We start from the raw sequence: 20,949 nt of genomic DNA on the forward strand, positions 1-20,949 counted from the left end.
ACTGATCCATTGTAACATTTTTGTTACATTTTAGTAGTTTTAGAATCAGTCAAACCACGTCTACACGTGTTCACATGTCAAACAGCAGCTCTCTGTAGGTCAATGATGAAAGTCAGTAATGTCATGCAGTTGTGCTTTTTCAAACACACACATGTATGTCATTTGTTTGTGTGTGCTCACAATGAATCACTACGTATGTGAGCATTTTCATCTGCTTGCTTTTTCTCAAGTCTGTGCCTTTGCCTTTCAGGTCAGTGATGAAGATGGACAGATGAAGTTTACTTCTAATCCTCAGGGAGCAAATCAAGTCCCACAGCTTATTATCCCAGACTAATTTAACACTGCTATCTACAGCTGCCCTGGATATATATACACACACACACATACACACACAGAGACACACAGACACACACATAGAATAGAGCTTCCATCCCTTCAGAGGAAACCACACTGACTTGCATTCATTTTCTCCCTTAACCATTTTCTCAGCTCTAAAACTTACCCTGACCATAAACCACCTTCAAAAGGATACACACTTTCCAGTGTTCAGTAACATGGATGCTGGATCAGCCTGTGTCAGTCACCCTGTATTGGCATTGTCAACAAAACCATTTTACTTGGAGAGCAGACTCACTCAGCCACCAACATACAGGAAGAAAGTACATTATAGGTCATTTAAGTCCTGCTGCCAGTAGAACTTAAGTTATAAATTAATTTGCCTGTCCATGTGTGCAGGCACCAAAACTGGTCATCCAGGCCTTTATAGACGTTGCTTTGCACACTGGTGCACAGTCATGTTGGAACAGAAAGGGGTCATCCCCAAACTGTTCCCACAAAGGTGGGAGCGTGAAATTGTCCAAGATGCCTTGGTAAGCTGAAGGATTAAGTTTCACTGGAACAAAGAGACTGAGCCCAACTCCTGAAAAAGATACCCCACACCATTATTCCACCTCCACTAAGTACAATTTTTCTGGCAACCACCAAACATCCATCGGATTGCCAGTTTCAGTGGGCTTTACACCAGTGCTTTACTCTTGTATTGCACTTGGTGATGTAAGGCTTGGATGCACTTTCCATGAAAAACCAATTCCATCAAGCTTGCAATGCACTGTTTTTGAGCTAATCTGCACACCGCATGAAGTTTGAAGTACTGATTGCTTCTGCAGAAAGTTGGTGGCCTCTGACCTCTATGGCTCAGCATACGCTGATCTCACTCTGTGCCCCTCTGTGGCCTACCACTTTATGGCTCCCATACCCAATCACGTCTTCTTTGATATAATATCAGTATGAAATACAGGGAAATTTCACAACTGTTTGCACAGGCTGGTGAGTGAGCTCCTTCGAGAGACCCATTCTTTCACAAATGCTTCAGGAAGCAGTGTCCAGGTGTTTCATTTTATTGGCCTGTGACCATGGAAGTGATTGGAAAGGAAATGGAAAAAGGAAATGATTTGGCTGGGCCACTTACACCAAAGTGTAATCGAGCCTGGTTACACGTACAGTATACTCAAGTCCTTTCACTGAAAGGAAAACATATGCTGCATCATGAAATGAATAATTGACCTGCTTAAGACCCAAAGCTTTCCAACAGTCTTGAAGGAGTCCCCAGAGATGCTGAGCACTTGTTGGTCCTTTTGCCTTCACTCTGTGGTCCATCCCATCCCAAACCATCTCCACTGGGTTTAGGTCAGGTGACTGTGGAGGCCAAGCCATCTGGTGCAGCACTCCATCACTCTCTTTGGTCAAATAGCCCTGGCACAGCCTGGAGGTGTGTTTGGGGTCATTGTTGAAAACTAAATGACGGGATGGCATGTCCCTGTGTGTTCCCCACACCATCACACCTCCTCCTCCATGCTTCACAATGGGAACCATCCGTGGACCATATGTTCACCTTTTCTGCATCACACAAAGACACAGTGAGTGGAACCAAAGATCTCAAACCTAACCTAACTCATCAGACCAAAGTACAGATTTCCACTAGTCTAATGTCCATTCCTTGTGTTTCTTGGTCTAAACAAATCTCTTCTGCTTGTTGCTTTTCCTTAGTCGTAGCTTCTTAGCAGCTATTTGAGATAAAGGTCTGATTCACACAGTCTCCTCTGAACAGTTGACTTGGGATTTCTGAGGCTGGTGACTCGGATGAATGTATCCTCAGCAGCAGAGGTGACTCTTGGTCTTCCTTTCCTGGGCGGTCCTCATGTGAGACAGTTTCATCGTAGTGCTTGATGGTTTTTGCGACTGCACTTGAGGACACATTCACTTCAGAGACATCAGAAGTTTTATCAATTTTCCAACTGACTGACCTTCAGTTCTTAAAGTAATGATGGACTGTTGTTTCTCTTTACTTAGCCGATTGGTTCTTACTAGACCTGGGCGATATAAGATTTTTTCATATCACGATATGTTTTTTTCATTTCAGGCGATAACGATATATATCACGATATAAGCCAAATAACTATATTTGTAAGATTTAAATGTGCCGTTGCTCACAAGTAAAATGTGAAATAATCAGCAGCTTGTTTTAATTAAAATATTTATTTCCCATAATAAGTTCAACAGGGCAGATGTACTTAAGGAACATGAGACTTCAGTTTCAGAAAAATAAAGGCAAATATTGCAAACTACACAAAAGGCAGCCGCTAAAGTGTTTAAGTTTCAAAATAGAACAAACAAACAGACTAAATTGTCAATTCCACTTAGAAACAAAATATTAATTCTAAAAATAAATCTTAGTTTGTTTTACAGAAGAACAGACAAAATTGACTAACTTTTGTCAATATCAAATAAACTGAGAACTAAAAGGAAATTCTCAATCTCTCCTTGTTGTATAGCTTAGCTTTTCAAACAGTTTTAACAGTTACTTTAGTCTGACAAAAGCCGAATGACGAATTAGCGCTTTCAGTCAGAGATTGAGCATGCACCGCTTTATTGTATTTCCAGACTTGCTTTCGGCACAATTTACAGTGCGCGCTACTCTGTTTTTGTCAGACTTGAAATAGCCGAAATACCTTCACACCACGGAACTTCTGTGGCCCTTCCGTTCGACAAGCTCTCCGGCATTGGAACCATCATCTGTTTTTTCTTCGGTAACCTTCGCTCACGCTCTCGGTTGATTTTTCTCTAGTCGGCACACTCCTTTCCTTCATTACCCGGGCTCCACGGCTGCAAAAACAAATACACATGTGCGCCTTGGCGCTTGTGCTGTACGTAACAAGTCACGTGACGTGACTCTGCGGCTGTGATTGGTTCGGCTCTGCGCTACTTAATTTGGATTGGCTGTTCTTTTTTTTTTTTTTTTAAGAGGACAAGAGAGATGAGGCCTATCGCAATAGTTTAATTTTCTATCGAGAAAAAGTTATTTCGCAATACATATCGTTATCGTGCTATCGCCCAGCTCTATTTCTTACCATAATATAAATTCTAACTTTTGTCAAATAGGGCTGTCAGCTGTGTACCAACCTAACTGCTGCACAACTGATGCTCCCAACACCATTAAGAACACAAGAAATTCCACAGATGAACCCTGACAGGCACACCTGTGAGGTGAAACCATCTCAGGTGACTACATCATGAAGCTCACTGAGAGAAGGGTTTGTAGCTCTGTCAACAAAACTGGCTACTTTCAGGAATTTAAAATATATTTAGAGTTATTTATCTTTTTTTTCTTTGCTACACAATTCCATATATGTTTCTTTATATATTTGGTGTCTTCAGTTTGTATCTACAATGTAGAAAGTAGTAAAAATGAAGAAAAACCATTAAATGAGAAGGTGTCCAAACTTCTGATATATATACTATCAGTCAAAAGTTTGGACACACTTTCTCATTTCTCTTTATTTTTGTTACACTTAAATGTTTCAGATCGTCAAACATATTTAAATATAAGACAAGGATAACACTTGGCAAAATTAACACTAGTAAGCACAAAATGAAGTTTCTAAATGAAGGTGTTTATTACTGGGAGGAAAAAGAAAATCCAAACCTAAGGCCCAGATCTGCCCAAGGATATGTAACATGCAGACTGCAGCAGTCAGAGATCACACCACCAGCCTTCAGATCCTGAGCTACATCCACCAATGAGTAGATGTTCTATCAGATACAGTAGACTTGTGGCCTATTAAAGAAGCTGCCAGTGTGCCAATGAGCCATCTCCCTTAATCCTTGTTACCCAAACATTTTGCCTGTGTTACGGCTGTGGCCATAAGAACTCTGTGTGGGCTGTTTTGTTCTGTGTCTCTTTACTGGACCGTGGAACACGTGACTGCGTTCAAAAAGCTGCTCTGACAGCTGCCGCGAGAGAGAGAGAGAGAGAGAGAGAGAAGCGAGCGAGCGGTTTGACAGCAGACGCGGGCCTGGCCCTGGTTTCCAACTTATACCTTTCTAGTAAGTAAGTAAGTAAAATTTATTTATATAGCACATTTCACAGATAAAAATCACAAAGTGCTTCACAATAAGATCAGACATACAAGTTAAAATTAATTAAAAGCCCGTTTGTATAAAAATGTCTTCAGCTGCTTTTTAAAGGAGTCAGTAGAGTCTAGACAGCGTAAAGACAACAGCCCGATCCCCACGTGTTTTAAACCTAGTACGTGGGACCACCAGTAGCCTCTGACCTGAAGACCTAAGTGCTCGGGATGAAGCATGAGGTTTCAACAGGTCAGAGATATACTGGGAGCTTCACGTGCAGAGCTCTAAAAGTTACAACTAAAATTTAAAATGAACCCTAAAATTTACTGGCAACCAATGAAGAGAAGCCAAAACTGGAGTAATGTGAGACCTCTTGTTTGTACCAGTTAAAAGTCTTGCCGCTGCATTCTGCACAGACTGAAGGCGATCCAGAGCTGATTTGTTGAGACACGTAAAAAGACCGTTACAATAATCCAAACGAGAAGAGATAAAAGCATGAATAATCATCTCAAGTTCTGCCTTTGACACCAGCAGTCTGAGTTTAGAAATGTTTCTTAGATGATAAAAACAGTTCTGGACAAGTTGTTTAGAGTGTTTCTCAAGAGACATTGAACTGTCAAATATAACACCTAAGTTTCTGAGACTCGACTGAAATGAAAGGTCTAAAAAACTGATATGCTGCTGAATTTCTGAGAGCATGTGATCAGGTGCAATAATCAAGGTTTCTGTTTTATCTGCATTTAACTGGAGGAAATTGTCATTTAACCATTGTTTGATTTCTGACAGACAATTATTTAAACAAGACAATTTATAAAACTCAGAAGCTTTGAAAGAACATCCATCCATCCATCCATCCTCATCCGCTTTATCCGAAGTCGGGTCGCGGGGGCAGCAGCCTAAGCAGAGAAGCCCAGACCTCCCTCTCCCCAGCCACCTCCTCCAGCTCATCCGGGGAACACCAAATGCGTTCCCAGGCCAGCCGAGAGATATAATCTCTCCAGCGCGTCCTGGGTCTGCCCTGGGCCTCCTCCCGGTGGGACATGCCCGAACACCTCACCCAGGAGGCGCCCAGGGGCATCCTTGTCAGATGCCCGAACCACCTCAACTGGCTCCTTTCGATGTGGAGGAGCAGCGGCTCTACTCTGAGCCCCTCCCGGATGGCCGAACTTCTCACCCTATCTCTAAGGGAGAGGCCAGCCACCCTTCGGAGGAAGCTCATTTCTGCCGCTTGTATCCGCGATCTCGTTCTTTTTCGGTCACTACCCACAGCTCGTGGCCATAGGTGAGGGTCGGGACGAGATCGACCGGTAAATTGAGAGCTTCGCTTTTACACTCAGCTCCCTCTTCACCACGACGGACCGGTGCAGCGTCCGCATCACTGCAGCCGCAGCACCAATCCGTCTGTCGATCTCCGGCTCCCTTCTCCCATCACTCGCGAACAAGACCCCGAGATACTTAAACTCCTCCACTGAATGTCATCAGCATAGAGATGATAAGAAACACTACTGTAACGTTTGATAATTTGGCCTAGAGGGAGGATATACAGCAAAAAGAGAATAGGACCTAAAACAGATCCTTGAGGTACCCCAGAAGGCAGAACTGACGTTTCAGACAACACATGATTGATACAGACAGTAAAGGATCTCTCAGACAGATACGACATAAACCATTTCAAAACAACACCAGTAATCCCGAACAAGTCCTTCAGCCTATTCATCATGATGCTGTGATCAACAGTATCAAAAGCAGAGCTGAGATCCAACAGAACCAGAACGGTGTACTCTCCAGAGTCTGCTGCCATCAAAATGTCACTAGATACTTTAAGCAAAGCGGTTTCAGTGGAGTGCAATTTGCGGAAACCAGACTGGAAAATGTCCAGAACATTGTTCTTCTCCAAAAAGTTGTTAAGTTGTTCTGCAACTGTTTTTTCCAAGATCTTTGACACCAATGGTAATTTTGATATTGGCCTGTAACTGCTTGGAAGAGATGGGTCCAAATTTGATTTCTTTAATATTGGTTCAACAATAGCTTGTTTAAAATAGCTGGGAACTGAGCCAGTATAAAGAGAAGTATTAATTATTTCCAGAATACAGGGGCCAATAGAGTCAAACACACTAATGAAAAATGATGGAGGAAGTACATCAAGGTGGCTTGAAGTCAGTTTCATCTGACCAAGCAGAGCACTGATGTCCTGTAAGGTAACAGGAGTAAAAGAGGACCAGGTGTCAGAGGTAAGCAACGTGTCAGTGTGATACTGAGAGGATGATGGAGAAATATTGGGCCTGATGGCAGTGACCTTATTAACAAAATGGTTTAAAAACTCATTACAATCAGATCTAGTATAGACTGGTACATGAGGAACATCAGGAGAGACAATGTTCTTAATTGTATCAAACAATACTCTGGGATTTTTCTTTTTTGAAGCTATTAGATTAGCAAAATATTCAGTTCTGGCATTTTTTATTATGTCATTAAGTAAGAAAATTGATTCCTTGAGATGTACCCTATGGACCTCAAGCTTGGAAGCCTTCCATAAACGTTCTAATTTGCAACAATATCTCCTAAAATTTCGAATATTTTCATTTATCCAAGGACAGAAATTTGAAGAATGGACAACAGTTAATTTCAGAGGTGCCACCGTATCTAAAATAGATTTACATTGATTGTTAAAAGACAAAATAAGTGAATCCATATCATTTTGAGCCATGCGAGGGTCAAACATGGCAGAGAACCTTCCAGCAGCATCCTGGTTTATAATCCGCCTTTGGATCATCAATTTAGGAGGTGAAGGATCCACGTAAAATGACAAATTAAAGAATATGCAGCTATGGTCACTCACATCCTCCACACATACATCATGTATATTTAAACCCAGGGAGAAAACAAGGTCCAGTGTGTGGCCCTTTGTATGTGTGGGGCCAGAAACATGCTGCATAAAGTTAAAAGACTCAGTGATAGTGATGAGCTCAGCAGCAGTGTTACAGGAAGCGTCGTCAATATGAAGGTTGAAGTCTCCCAATATTACAACCTTCTCCAATTTAATGATCGATGTCAGAAGGTCGTTAAATTCAGTTAGAAAGACCCCAGCAGGTCCAGGAGGTCGATAGATTAAAATACAGTAAAAGGTTTTCAGAGAACCGACCTTCATCATCTGTGACTCAAATGAAGAAAAGAAGTCCGAGGTCATCAGATTGCATGTGAGTCTGTCCTGGTAAACAACAGCGAGTCCTCCACCACGTCCTGACAGACGCGGAGTTCCAATGACAGAACAGCCAGACGGGCAGATTTCATTCAAGTGGACATAATCCTTATTTTGCTGCCACGTCTCAGTCAGACACATAAAATCTAGAAACTCTTTAATAAAAAGATCATTTAGAATAAATGATTTGTTCGTTATAGAGCGAACGTTAAGCAGGGCGAACCGAATTGATGATGGTTTAACTGCGAAATCTACAGCTGACTTTAGCGGCGCTTGAATTAGACACCTGTGCACACCTGTGGACCTGCCGGGCAGGGCGGCGACTCCAGAGTTGGGAAAAACCTTGATCGATGAGCAGACGTAGCTGTCACCAGCAAAACGGAAAATGGATGACGGACACAGAGTGAGCAAACTGCTTTCGAGCCACGGGGCTCGGGTCCCAGGCGGCGGCGGCGGCGTAACATCCCCAGCAAACGACAGGAGAGGAACTGGTCGCAGGCACCGAGAGTCACCCCACAGCCAAGCAGCTAGCCTCCGGTACCTTCTCTGTTTCACCTGGACGCCGGCCCTCGTTACCCTTTTTCGTCTCTTGAGGGTGGAAATGTCGCGGGTTGTGCACAGTAGCACGCACTCAGGTGAGGAACATACCAGAGGAGGAGGAGGAAAAGTTTTTCTGTAGCTGTCCCAGCTGTCACAGTAGCTCTCCATTGAGTCTTTGATGTTTAAAAGTGTATCCCGATCATAAGTTAAAGCAGCAGAAGCAAAGTCAGAATACAAAAGAACATTTGTGTGTGACCGTGCTCTGTGAGAGCCGCCACTGGTGTTTCAACTTAGTGCTAAGGCACGCATAGGCTGAAGCGGAAGGGGTGAGCCGCCTTTTTCTTTTGAACAGTTTTCTCCTGTTTTCGGGGCTAGGGAGCGAGGGTTAGTATTGTCATTTGTTTGTTCTGTTTCTTTCTTAGGGTTTAGTTCATTTTCTCTGGCGGGTCTTAGTTGGTTTTGTTTATTATTTTGGCCTGGGTTCACCCTGGAGCTATGCTTCATTACCTTCAATAAAATCACCTTTGTTTTACTCACAACCGGTTTCGGATGTTTGGCTTGGGAATCAGGGCGGGTACTTGTCTCTCTCTCCTCCAACCTTATGTGCGTCTCTACACGCCTAGACTAGGGACTTAACAGCCTGTAACATTTTAGCTGCACCAGGGGGAAAACTGGTGACTCTGCACCAGAGTTTGCCATTTATTCAGAAATTAAATAGTCTTTTTTTCCCCTTTCACACAAAAGTCCAAATATTTGTTTTATATTTTGAGAAATCTGCAATTAATCAGATGTCCACCAAATTGGACGCAATGAATTACTGACTATATTTCAACTGCAAATCATACCATTACTGTGAAATTTCTGAGACCATTGCTTTTTTTCATGAGTCTAATCTGCAGTTACAGTTTTAGTGTAAATAAATTTACATTTGTTATTAAAATGTAATTAATATTTTTTGTAATTAACGATACAAAAACAGTATTTTTGCATATCAACTTCACAAAGTGAGTAAATATCAGTGTCTTTATATTTAGTGTAGGTCAAATGCAGCTTGTGATAGGAAGGCCTGCAGGATAGTGGAGTATATCTGAGTCCACCGAGGATGATGCCAGTGGCAGTGATGATGATTGGCTGCTAGTAAAAAACCCGACCACTTAGCAGTCTTTTCACTATTATTGCTGTTTACAATAGTTCAGTCTGACTTCAAAAAATATAACAAAGCACAAACCAAAAATGTTTGCATCAATTAACAGGTGCTATACACGGTCTTACAAAAAGTGCCGACAGACAACATGACGCCACATGCACATAAAAACAAAGGATGTCTGAATGTGTGCTTTGCTTTGTGGCAGTGTGCTTTGGATGCATTGCTAGTTTCTACACAAGATAGATGGGAAGCAGAGATGCGAGGGACATGACGATCCCTGCTGCATCACTTCATGTGCTGTCTGTATTTTGGAAGTTTGTGGAAGAGGTGATTTTTTTTTTTTGGTTTAGTTCAACTGGCACTTTTTAAAGCCATGTACAGCACCTGTTAATTGCTGCAAACATATTATTTTTGGTTTGTGATCTGGATGTTTTAGTAAATGTCCTTAAAGTCTGGCAGAACTGAACTATTGTAGATGACAGTAATACTGACAATACCATGCTGCTTTCTAAAAGTGGCTTTTTTAGGATTTAGAAAATCCTAGAAAGTCTGCAGTTCATTAATCAGGAGTGAAATTCAGCATTTTTGCATGAAAAGTATTAGGATATTTTAAAATGTGAGAAAACATCAAATTAGCAACAATCAAACTGTTTTAATTTCATAGTTTTGACACAGTCTATCATTTTCTGTTGCTCGTTTGTTAAAATTTATTTAGTTCCAAATTCAGGTTCTGGTGTCCAGCTGAGTGAACATGTTTGTAACGCATTGAAAATGTTCATAAACAAAATTTCAATGACATTGTTTTTTTTTTTCACACCCAAAGAGGATTAAAAACACAAAAAAAGAAGAAAAGTCCTCATTAAGGTTCTCATAATTCATGCATGAAAGGATTAAAATGTACTTTTGGGGTGATAACCAATATGAAACATGCTGAGTGAACAGGAAATGTTGGCGAACAAACATAAATACATGACCTTCAAGCTAGCATGACTTAAAAGAATCAGTGGACTCTGTGCAAGTCAGAGTGCTAATAAAATGGAGCGATCTACAGACATATGTCTATTGGGACTACCTAAACTGGGGGAGAAAATGTTCACGCTAAAGTAATCTGTATGCCTAAACATAGTACCCACCCAGGGAAAAACTTCCAAATGACATTGTGTCACAGGGGCGCAGGTTGGATTCGTTTCTCTCTTCTTCAGGTGGATCATCCCGCAGAGCCCTGGATTTCTTGCTTATCAGACATACACACCTGATTATTTTTTCCTTTGTCAGCATCAGTAGAAGACTACCAGCTGAACCATCTGGTCTCTGCCAGATAGGTAAGTCGTAACGGTCGGACCTTAGTTCTCTGAATAACTCTGTTTTTCCTTGTGACTGGACTTCATTAAGTTTCTTGAAGATGTTTCACCTCTCAGCCAAGAAGCTTCTTAGAGGATTTTTAGAGGTGGAACATTTTCTGTGCACAGTCTATGACATAGATTGTCTCTCTGAGGGGTTCCCAGGCCAGCTGAGAGATCTAATCTCTCCGGTGAGTCTTGCGTCTGCCGTCCTCCCAGTGGGTTATGCCTGGAGCACCTCACCCAGGAGGAACTGTCTGTGTTGTATAAAGCTTTAATTCTGTCAATTTGGGGCTTAAAATGGTTTTAAAAAATGTAAAAAGTTTTATAACTTATGACACTAAAACAATCATAGTTATAAAACATGACACCACTGCAGAGGACCAGTAGGAAGGTTTAGGGTTCTTCCTCTAGTTTCCTGTGGATGAGCAGAGCGCAACATGAAAATGAAGGACTTAAAAATGACAGAGCCTGTTGCTTTCCTGGGTTATAAGAGGAGAGCTGCCTTTAAAAGTGTGTGGTGGATGAATCATACTTAACATGCAAGGCTATTCAGGTGGTGGTCATCATAGGAAGCAGGACAGACATCCAGCGGTAGACAGTAAGAGCTAGGCAAGTCTCCTCACTCCTTAAAAGCTTGGATGCTTTGAACAAAGAGTCCGGTGAAGAGAAGCGCCGTCACTGGATGTGATGCCAGGCTGTAGCACATGAAAAATTAACTAATTCAACAGTAATATGATTAAACTTGCCTGGATTCAATTGGTAAATGTTAATTTTAACCCCTACAGGAAGCCCATTCCTGTGGAAGCTGTAAAGGTGTGATTTGTTTGTGTTTTTACACACGGCTTCTGCATTCTGCCATAGGAAGAACAAGTAAAACAATCAATAATTAAATGTAGAATTAAGTCTTCAACCACCTGGCAGTCTCTTAACAATGTAAGAGTAGCCTAGGTGCACTTGTGTGAGTCATTCAGTCTAACTTGGCAGGCTGGCTTGGGAAAGGACATTTTTGAGAAGTTCTTGCAGCTACAGTGAAAGTGAATGCTAATCCTGAAATTGTAACTCTGTGATGGCCCAGTGAAACCAGTCATTGTGGTTAAACCTGGGACTGCATTTTACAGGCTTTCCAAACCGATAGCCGATGATTGCCATAACTGCAGCAGTGATGCAGCAAGAGGGATGTCCTCTCCTACACTGCACAAAAGACACAAACAGTGTCCCCTCTAAGGTGACTTCAGTACAAATAGCCTGGCTGAAGATTTGCATACTGTTTGCTCCCCAGCAGGAGGAGAATACAGCAGTCTGTTGGCTGAGATCCCTCTGCCTGCACACACACACACACATTTGAAGTTGTTCCGATGTGTGTGGCTAGGCTGTGTGGATATGTGTGCACATGTATGGGACAAAACGAATAGAAGGACATCATGGTAGAGGGTTAGGTGAGAGGCAGGATGCATGTGCTTCTATATCAGTGCTGCAGTGTACTGCTTCTCAGCATACTACAGAAGGTAGGATGTCTGAGCACACCTCCCTCTCTGAAATCCCTTTCTTACTCTCTTGTCACGCGTCAGTTTTCCCATTCGTGCTCATTTATGTTTTTGTTTTTCTGAAGCCCTCAACCTGTTTTCTGTCTCACTTCTTTATCTCGCCTGGTGTTCCCTGCTGTTGACAAGTGATGACATGCAGGGAGTGACAAAAAGGAGTTTTAAATCTGGTAGGGATCATTTTTTATGACTTAGACCACAGTTTAGGATTTTCTCAAGTTTAATTTTTATTCTTCAAACTTGATCCTGTAATTTGAGCACAAAGCTGAGCGCAATGCTTTAAATAAGCGAATGTCTGTAATACATTTATCTTTATATGTTTGACTCGACACAGGAGCAACCAGCTAACCTGGATCTCTGGTTCACTCTGCAGTTAAATTGTTTTTTTATGATGCATTTCATCTGGACAGAAACTACAGCAACAATATCACATTTATATTTTAGAGAAATGTTTAATCTCTGTTCAAAACCTGAGAGCTTGTTTATGAGTCCTGGGCGGATCAATAAACCATAGTCAACCAAGAAACGAGAAAAATGTAGCTTGTGTTTTTGTAAAAGATGACTGTTGTTGCCAACCAATCATTAAGCGGGTTTGTACTAGACTAGTAAGTTTGTAGGGTTTTTTTCTCCTCCCTTATTGTCCACGTCTGGGCTCTGACTCCACTCGCACCTTGCAGTTCTTCTATTTCGTGATTTCCTTCCAGCAATGCCAAAAAATTGAAATTCTGTCTGAAAGGCTAAACCTAAAAGTGAACTTAACTTTAATCCATACCAGGCTGCGCTTAACCTGTTGGTGTTTTTAAAAGGTTACGTTGGTCGTATTGAATTTGCAGTACATATTAAACACTGTTCCTCAGTGCACGGCGTCACACAGGGTCCTCTACTTTGCCTCCCTCCCTTCAGATTTCACCCTCTCCCCTTTCCTCCCCTGTCAGAGACAAACAGCACATCTTACAACAACTGCAGCCAACCAGCTGAGCTTTGCGCAAACCTCTCAAATCACTCCTGATACTAATTGCTCTCCAGTCAACAGCAGATGCATATGTAAGCAAAGCTACACTGCACTGACTCAGTGAGGAGGGGGAGATGATGCTGGCTATGGGAAAAGCAGACTTGACATATTTTCATTACAAAGCAATGGATTAAATCCCGTCAAAAGATAGATTCCCAACAAAAGATCAATTCAGGTGGGATGTGCACAGGTGGTGTACACTCATGTAAAAACTAACTACCACCAGAGTACAATAACTGACAAAACGTTTCCCGGCATATTAATTGGATGTGGTGCTGGATAAGAACAAGAGCAAGCTAGAAGAAAGAGAAAACTACTGTGTTTAGTTTTGATAAATTCGAATTAAAATGTACCATTACACTCAGAGGATCAATATGAAATCAAAATATATGCAAATTCTGTATGAAATACATGACTGGTGACTGTTCTGTCCTGAGCTTTTGTTTCCTATACCGCCCACTTGACCACACCAACAGCTTTTCGCCACAAAAGGAGGGAAATTGCGAATATTTGAGGGAGAAATATTATGAAAGGTGAGAAAGGTAAGCCCCGATGGGGGTGATAAAACCATAGATTTGAATCGAATTCTTATAATTTGACACCAAACATAAAATTTCTCAAAGACTGTGTTTTTGTTGTGAATTTAGTTTGTGTTGCATCTGATATGTGCTAACATAGAAGTCATTATACATGGGGTCCACTCGTTAAAGGGGGACAGGGGGCCTTAGGACTAGGAAGAAGCAATGGACCTCGCTAAACTGGATTATGAGGTGTAGGTGATCTCTTTTTTTAAAAAAAATAAGAGATCAAAGGGGGAATTGTAAGATTATTATATCGTTTTATGTCACGTTATACCCCTAAATAGAGATTGTGAAACTATTATGTAGTTTTAGTTTGCATTATTCTTATGAATTAGAAGAAGGTGATAACTATTACATCCAAGTGACTGAAGAAGTCACTTGGATGAGTGACGAAACGTTTCTCCCACAAAACGCTACGTCCAGATGAACAGATTCAACTTTTGGAGAAACTATTACATTTGTTAAACTGATTTGTATTACACTGGACTGCTGATTTATTGTGAATGAATGATATTGTTTATGATGCATTATACTGCTGAGTTATAAGAAATACTGTTTTCAGGGAGTTATGACCTTATTTGTTTGATTAGAAGAGAGCAGAATATACCGGAGAGGTTTTCTGCCCCATCTCATCAGGAGAAGATAAGACGGGAGCCAAGGCCGCTACTTAGGCGCCGTGTGAGAGAAAGAATGTGCATGTCTCAAGATTCTTCAAATCTTGACAACAGGCATAAAATTCTCCAAAATTTAGAGACAGAGTGGAATTCTAGATAAACATAATTTAGCGAACCACAGAAGGATGGCGTTGGACATCCTCTGGGTGGAGAAGGGTTGGTGTGACCAAGGTATGGTTTGGCTTGTTGTATGTATATTTCAAAATGATACAGCTCTGGATGGACCAGTTACCAGGCCATGGGAGGATGACAGACTTTATTAAATGAGGAGAAGGAATTTTCTGGGATTGAAGAACCCTCTGGGTAAGTGGTTGACTTAAACATGCATAAAATAAAAGCTATCATTTTGTTATTGACTGTTAATTGATTGATAATTGGCCACGCTTACAGCTGTATTGGCTTGTTATAGACACAGTCTGCTTCATGTTCGAGAATTGTAATTAACAGATTGAAAATAGTGACACTAAGAGAAGAATATGCAGTGCCACACTATCAGATGCCAGTGGCGGTGGGGCTCAGAGATGAATCAGGTGAGCGGGATTCATGGCTGAATCAAGACATAGATTCCCCTGCTGTGGTCAGTGAGGGAAAACCAGGGGAAAATAAAATTTAAAAAAGATGTTTTTATATGTGAAGTTCATGTTAATACAGGTTTTGTTTCTAGGCAATTCTGCGGACACAAGCTCTGGGCGGAGCCCGGAGTGTAACAGATTTGACATAATAACTAAATTGATTTCATTCCCTAGCACAGGATGACAAGGCTGGAGCAACGATACTGGAGAGAAGAATTTCTGATGCTTTCTGCGATATGATGTCACTAACCTTTTCTTTTAATTTTCCAGCTCGGATGAATTGACACAAGGGAGTGTGTGAAAAGGGGGGGGGAAGTTGAGTTTTAACATCAAGCAATGTTTTTATGAACATTTTTATGTCTTTACTTGTGTGTTTAATAATGCAGGTATGGTTAATTTGTTTTTGCTGTCTTTGATTAAAATGAGTGGTTAATAATTTTCATACACACATTGCAAATGTGCTCATAATGAGTTGGCGCTCGGTCTTTTGAAGGTCATAAGCTTCATTCGGCGTGATGTCCGAATTGATAAAGTGTAAAAAATGCCTTGAGTGCAGAGGGCTAAATGCAAACACGCTTACACACACATAGATTATGGTTAGAATAGGTCGCTGGGTCAGAGAGCCCTGAACATGGTATTCTAAACCAAATTTGCAGTACTGGAAGAACAATGAACAATAAAAATTAGATTGTGAAGATTAGGCAGGGAGGTGCTTTGGTTTTCGGTCTCTTACAGAGAAAGGAACGGACACCGGACGACGGGTCTGACGAGTGTAAGGAGGAATCACCAGAGGAAAAGGGGGTGTGGAAGAACAACGGAGCCTGGCAGGATGGAGACTTGTGGCGGGGGCCAGACGGGCGTCCCGTGTTAACAGCCAAAATGGCAAAACAGAAGTCCACAGGTTACACGCCTTACGAGCTGTTAACTGGGACACAGTTTCCGGCACCTTGGACGGTGGTCTCGGTGGAGCAGGAGACGAGGGGGAACAGGTCCCACGCAGACTACTGGAATGAGGTAAAAGCGTTTGTGTCCAGTTTCACCAAACAGGTGGCGTGTGACAGGCCCAAGGGGAAGGAGAGGTCCCGGACGCAAAGGCGGTGTGGCTGAAAGTCATTAAACGCAAGTGGAAGGAACCCCGCTGGATGGGTCCATATGAAGTAACGGCCCGGACAGCTACAGCGGTCCAACTGAAAGGGAAAGGCGACACCTGGTACCACTGGTCGCAGTGCGCAGCGGCACACGAGAGCTTGGTGGGGGAAAATCCACCTCCACCCATCACGGGTGAAAATCAGAGGCAGAATAAATCCTCTCATCTGTGCAACGGGCCGACCGGTGGTCTACCCAGAAGGCCGAAGAAAGAAGAGCAGCCGAGGAGGAAATTGTTGCACCAGCGAAAAGGAGCGGGGCCAAAGTGAACATCTGAGAAAGAGGCTGTAGCAAAAGAGCTTTGAACTTTTATGATTTTTAATTTATCACTTTTATTGTCTTTACTTTTTCATTAGAACACAATGCCATCACGACGATCAGAAACCCGTGATGAGACACAAATTATCAAGATATTACTTAGTATCATATGTTTGATGTCAGTTATGCTATTAATCACAGCTGTATGTTTTTTGGCTGGTGGGTATTTTGGTCACATGTGGTTGTTGTCTCATTCCTTGTGCCAGAGGTTTGCTGGAAAAGGTAATTATGAGGGCGGTGGACCCAGGAGTGATTACTCCGATGTCCATGATGCCGGTGATGGACAGGGAAGTGGCTGTGTAGGTCTACAAGCAGTAGTTAAATTCATGTAGAGGGGAGAGTTCAAACATTTAAATAATAGTTTGCAAGGCCTTGTAGCTGTTTGATTATGCTTGCAGGAGAGACTGTTTGTTCCAGGGGATAAGCAGAGTTAGAAGATTACTGGGAAGGATCTGGCCTCGGGAAGAAGAAGATGTTCTTTTAATGTGTTAAAAGTTGTCAACATTGATTGTATTGTACCTACTTTACGCATGAGGGGGCGTTCCAATACCCTGATTTTCATAAAAACTATTGTTGTGTGGTTTTCGGTGAGAGATCTGGTGCTGTCTGCGTGCAGTGTTCATCTCCCACACGTGTGCATTAAAATCATTGTTTGATTTGACCCGGCCGGACCAGTGTTGTTATTTTGGTTTTCCTCCTGTATCCATCCCCAATATTTTGAACCCGTGACAATAGCAAATCATCATTTGTCAGTTGTCTTTGACTTATTAATCCACCCAGTACTTGTATGCAGTGTCATCTGCAAGATCAAAGGTTCTTTAAAATATACATTTGATTATGTTCCTGTAATTTCTGTCCATGTCCAGATGAAACATAGAGAGCAGGACAGGTAGTTTAAATCTATCTCAAAGCCTAGAGCTGTGTACTGTGCTATAATGACATGCTCCAATGATTATCCAAGGTACAGTGAAACAGGAAAGCAGTAGGAGGAAGGGTAGTTACAATGTCATGTGGTTCCGCCGCCCATCTGTACACTGGCTGCAGTACTAAAACAGCATAGAATCATATCACAAACCAGCTAAATGTGTGATGGTTTCTACTCTGAACTGGTCAGTTACATAATCCAAAATGGGACTTGTCTGAGTAGATTTTACCAAGAAGATTCGTTAGTAATCAAACAATCTCAGTCGAGTTAAAAGTTGAGCGAAAAACAAAATAAAAAACGATAAGATTGAAGCACCAGTATGCTTGTTCTCCTTCCTCTGTCCCCTCCTGCTCTGCGGAAGTGTTACTGCTACAAGCTGCAGACTGCTGCAGTGCCTCTCTCAATGCAGAAGCAACTCCGATATACTAAGTAGAAATGACGGAGGTCTGCCAAATAGTGCCCCAGGCTGCCAAATCACAGAGCGGGACAACATGACTGCAGGCAGAAAGTGAACACAGCACACACATGAAGTATAGAATAGACCAGTGGTAGCACTGTCTATATTCCTGTATGAATTATTCACCAACATGACATCTAGTCTTGTTTCTATTACGCAATGCCAAAAATGTTATTCAGGTTTCATTACACTGGAAATCTTTGATGGGGAGTTTCTCTATGCAATTGGGACAAAGTGTTAGCTTTGAGTGAATTTCAGCTGAAATGAGGTTAAATGGCACATTGTCACCTTTGTGGAGATTCAGAAGTTCTTTTATTGCTGCCATATAACCTGCATTATTATAATTGCATTAATAATGCAATATGTTTTACAGCATTATTTGATTAGTAATATTTCTTACAGGGTTCATATTGCATTGAATATGTTTGTCATCACATTCATTCTATTCACAGGTTGAGTTCAGTTTATACACATTGCATAACTGTGCTTGTTTAGAGTTGATGTTCCATCCAAGAGGGTTTTAAGCTTCACTGGTGAGAGTGTCCAGGTGATACATGTTGAGGGAGGATGAGAACATAGCAGGTTAATTGCATGCATGCTTACAATACATGAATCTAGCAACAGGCCTGAGCGAGGGCCCAAGTGTCTTTGACCTTTTTGTAACCGGCTGCCCTTTTACCTACTTGGTAACAGATGACTGGAGGTGATAACCAGCTCTCAGGCACCCTGAAGGCTTAAGACTATGACTTTGCATGGAAAGTGTTATAGAAAAGAGAAGTTACATGTCTGTTTATAGTTATTAGAGATGTACAAGATGTACCCTTGTCTGTAAACAATGACTGTACATAATGTATTTTTGACCTGTATTTGACGCCATGGGGGGGCGGATACCCCATTGCTTTAAAAGTGTTCTCCACATGTATTTTTAGCAGAGAGAGAGAGAAGACTCATGCTGTAATTTTTTTGTTCTGTATTAATAAACTCACCGTTTGATTGCACTTTTCTGGGGCCTCCGTGGTTTGTTTCACTGCTCTACATTGATCGATTTCCCGACACCTTCTATAGTTCATGTGACCATAAACAGTTTTATATATCCAGCAAACAAATAGTATTATCAGTATTTGGAGTTTTGAAGTCTAAATAAAAGTCCAGTAAGAAAAAAAATCTGTTCTATTCACACAATAACCACAATACTGTTAACGTTGTGTTCTCAGCAAATTCACATTTTTAGGCTGAAAATCAGGAAAACACACTGCAAGCAAGCAAGCAATTTATTTATATGGCACTTTCAGATCAGCCCCCAGCTGAACACAAAGTGCTGTACACTTGACATGCCAAAGTGATACATTGAACATGTTAAAAAATAAGAAAAATAATAATATAAAAATAAATAAAATATATATATAAAATGATTATTAAAATGACATTAAAATAAATAAAATTAGCACAAATAGCAAAGACAATAATAAAATAGTATAAAAAATGATGATGAGAATTACATTTAAAACAATAAAATCAGCACATTAGATCAAAACAATAAAATCAATAAAATCGGGTCAGACTGTGTCATATGCCAAGGAGTAAAAATGGGTTTTAAGATGTGTTTTAAAAGTGGACAGTGAAGGGGCCTCTCTAATGTGCTGGGGCAGATTGTTCCACAGATTAGGAGCAGCAATCGAGAAGGCCCTGTCCCCCCTGAGCTTCCTCTTGGACCTGGGTACCTCCAGGAGCAGCTTGTCAGCTGACCTGAGAGACCTGGGGGGTGAGTAAGGATGCAGAAGCTCAGAGAGGTAAGTTGGGGCAAGACCGTTTAAACATTTAAAAACAAACATGAGGATTTTAAAATGAACTCAAAGATATACAGGCAGCCAATGGAGTGAAGCCAGGATGGGAGTTATGTGCTCTCTTTTACGAGTTTTGGTTAAAAGTCGTGCAGCAGAATTCTGGACCAGCTGCAGATGAGAGAGAAGATGCTGACTAACTCCACAATACAGAGCATTACAGTAATCTAGACGACATGAAATAAAAGCATGGATTACCGTTTCAAGATGCGGCCTGGATAAAATAGGTCTTATCTTTGCCAAGCGCCTTAAATGGTAAAAACTGGACTTGACAGTAGCCCTAATTTGACTGTCTAATTTAAAATCACTGTCCATCTTAAAACCCAGGTTTGTAACAACAGATTTAAAATACTCTGCCAGGGGTCCCAAATCAATAGCAGAGGGTTCACAAGGTCCACTAGGACCAAACAGAATCACCTCGGTTTTGCTTGAATTACACCTTAGAAAGTTTAGGGACATCCAAGATTTAATGTCTTCTAGACATGCTAGAAGTGGCTTAATAGAGAAGGCCTCTTTCTGCTTCAGAGGCAGATAAATCTGACAGTCGTCAGCATAGCAGTGGAAGGATATTCCATGCCTTCTGAGGATGGTTCCCAGGGCTGTAAATATAATGAAAAAGCAGAGGCCCTAAAATTGAGCCCTGCGGGACCCCAGACTGAAAAGTGGCAGAGGAAGACTCATACCCTAAAAAGTTAACACTAAAAGTTCTGTCACAAAGACAAGACCTAAACCATTTCAAAGCAGTACCATGAATGCCTGCAAGATGGTGCAAGCGAGACAGTAAAATGTTGTGGTCTACAGTGTCAAAGGCAGCTGTTAGGTCAAGGAGGACAAGAACAACTTGATTACCAGAGTCACAGGTAAGGAGGATATCATTAAAAACCTTTAAGAGTGCTGACTCTGTGCTATGAAAGTTTTTAAAACCTGATTGAAAGACCTCCAGGATACCATTCTCATTTAAAAAATCCATCAATTGGCAATGTACAATTTTCTCTAAGATTTTAGACATAAAGGACAACTTGGAGATAGGTCTGTAGTTAGCCAATACAGTGTGGTCCAGGGCAGGTTTCTTAAGCAAGGGTTGTACTACCGCATGAGGTGTGAGAGAGAGAGAAAGCAGAATTAAACTGGCAGAACGTCAGCATGGAGCCTTCTTATGGCCTCTGACAGTGGACTCATCTCTGTGCTTGTCCTGCTAGACCTCAGTGCTGCGTTCGATACTGTTGACCATAATATCCTATTAGAG

At 41.5% G+C, this 20,949-nt stretch overlaps 1 protein-coding gene across 1 annotated transcript in view; it reads right to left on the reverse strand.

Moving 5' to 3' along the window:
• The window catches only part of LOC116316867 (potassium voltage-gated channel subfamily C member 1-like), a 153,233-nt gene that overhangs the window by 85,811 nt on the left and 46,473 nt on the right, over nucleotides 1–20,949 (reverse strand). The window lies entirely within an intron of this gene.

The sequence above is a fragment of the Oreochromis aureus genome, linkage group 4 (genome assembly GCF_013358895.1).
Source record: "Oreochromis aureus strain Israel breed Guangdong linkage group 4, ZZ_aureus, whole genome shotgun sequence".
NCBI lineage: Eukaryota > Metazoa > Chordata > Actinopteri > Cichliformes > Cichlidae > Oreochromis > Oreochromis aureus.